Source organism: Rattus rattus, chromosome 5 (assembly GCF_011064425.1).
Source record: "Rattus rattus isolate New Zealand chromosome 5, Rrattus_CSIRO_v1, whole genome shotgun sequence".
In the NCBI taxonomy this organism is placed as follows: Eukaryota; Metazoa; Chordata; class Mammalia; order Rodentia; family Muridae; genus Rattus; species Rattus rattus.
The window spans coordinates 27,265,306-27,267,730 of NC_046158.1; the positions used below are offsets into that span (position 1 = coordinate 27,265,306).

At 40.1% G+C, this 2,425-nt stretch overlaps 1 non-coding gene across 1 annotated transcript; it reads right to left on the reverse strand.

Annotated features, from left to right (window-relative positions):
* Positions 1-398: 398 nt before the first annotated feature.
* LOC116902545 lies at positions 399-538 on the reverse strand. Its single transcript, XR_004388146.1, has one exon. It is a non-coding gene; the product is annotated as a small nucleolar RNA SNORA29 (small nucleolar RNA).
* Positions 539-2,425: the final 1,887 nt, after the last annotated feature.

Sequence of the window (2,425 nt, forward strand, 5' to 3'; positions counted from 1 at the left end):
TTTTTAAACTACACGCTACACAGATTAGAAAACAACTATTGGCTTTTTTGCTTTGTTTTTAGTTAAAGAGAGGTGAAATTACCCAAGCTTAAACATGCAAGCAAGGCAAAATGTACACAAATCTAATCACGGTTTAAGAGGGGATCAATTTTACTTAGGTTTTAACTGCGTATTTAACAGCAGCACCACATTTATTACCATAGTAGAGAAGAAATCATCACCTCCCCGCTAATTTGGAAGGACACAGATGTATTAACATTTATGTTTACTGATATGGTGAGTTGCTTCCCTGTTTAAAGGATGGTGGATAAAAATCCTTACAAGTTCATTACTGAGCTCAGGAATGAGTTCTTTGAGTTTTACCTCGTGTAACATAGTGTCAAACGACCAGCGGGAATGATGGCGTGTCCAGCCATTTTGTAAAAAGAGAGAACACTGAAAAGTCGTCTCTCTTCACATCATGACAATTTTAATCTACTCCATTAACGTAGCCACTATATCCAGTAGTAAGAGAAGAAAACAGCTACTGTATGTGCAATGCCCAAGCTAATTCGTGGCAACACAGTCATTGAGAAAACAGGAACCTGCCCGCCTCAAGTTCAGCAGGGCGTGCACGGAAAGGCATTGGTGGCCACGAAGTTGATGGTTCCGCATGAAGCTAACCACTACTCATTCCTCAGAGGCAGGGCCATCCTCCGAGTAGCAGGATTATGGTTCCTCAGTGCAACCTTCTTACTCTCAAAGTCCAGCTTTTCCTCCTTAGATACAAAATGTATGAACTCTTAGCAGACACTGCACAGAACATTTTTTTGTAAATTAATACATGAAAAACACATATGAGACAAAAACTAAAATCAAATCCAATCCTGGATAACATAACTTCTAGGAAGTTTTGATTTTTATTTGTTAAATGTTCTCTTTAACATAACTTAAATATAGTATCTATAAAATATAGGCATATATGTGTGCAAATACATGTACATTTGGTTATATATATGTGTGAATGATATGTTGTGGGTTGTCCTGATACCTTTTTTTAAAAGAATTATTTATTAATTGATTTATTTTATATATGTGAGTACACTGTAGCTGTCTTCATGACACCAGGAGAAGGCATCAGATCTCATTGCAGATGGTTGTGAGCCACCATGTGGTTGCTGGGACTTGAACTCAGGACCTCTGGAAGAACAGTCAGTGCTCTTAACCGCTAAACCATCTCTCCAGCTCTCCTGATGCCTTTTGAATTCTGGTGTTAATTCTGCTTCCTCAAGAGGGGTTGCCCGTGATGAGCAGTCAATCACATACTCAGGTGATCTCCTGTGAACCTTTCCCCCATTTTAACTGGTCAATAAAGACTAGAGCCTGTGATTGGGCAGTGGAGGGGAAAGGAGGGACAGGAGGTCTTAGAGAGTCAGGCAGGTAGCGAGAGGAGAATGAGAAATGAAGGGAGAGGGTGGAAGAGGAGGAGGAAGCCGTGATGGAGTAGAACCACGTGGCCAGGAGAAACTGCAGGTAACAAAGGGTCTCCTACCTGGGGAATGGGTCGCTACAGTGCTAGATCTGCCCAATCTAGGCACATAGCTTATAATTCTAATAGCTAGATTGTGTGTTTTTATACAGACTTACTGGGGTTTGAAATTACTGCAACACTGATACATTTTTAAAAACCATATTGTGGGCATTCTTTTGTGTAAGTTTACCTTATTCTGTGGTAGCAAATTTTTCCTTGTGTGGCTGTACAGCTGTGGCCAGTGGTTAAGTTCTGATAACAGTTCTATTACCAACAGCGTCTATACAGGTATGTATAAAAGTAAAACCATTGTTTTACGGTTGGCATGCGTGTGTTTGGGGTGCACGTGTGTGTGTGTGTGGTGGGAGGACAACCTTCTGTAGAGCCATCCACCTTGCCATTTGCTCTCTCACTGGGACCTGAGGGAGCTGCTGCTTGGCCGAAGCTCCAGGCTCTGACTATCTCTGTTTCCACCATACTAGGCTTACAATCACTCACCACCATGTCCGGCCTTTTACCTGGGTCCTGGGGAATGAACTCAGGTTCTCATGATTATGTGGCAAACACTTTTCAGACAAAACCATCTCTTAAGCCCCTAGTTATTTATTTATTTATTTATTTATTTATTTATTTATTTATTTATTTATATTTTTACATTTTATTTATTTATTTTTATTTTTTATTTAATCTTATACTATTTATTCATTTAACTTTATGTTTGCTATGTAACCCCGACTAACCTCCATCTCACTGTCCTCCTGCCTCAGCCTCAAAGTGCCCTAATTAAAGGCAGGTGCCACAGCGCCTGACTGGAGATGGGGTTGTTTCCAAAAAAAAGTTATGAACATTCTGTGCCTTGATACTCTAAAGAAAACTAGATAAGGCTGCTTCCTTGTAGTTGTGAAATACTATGCA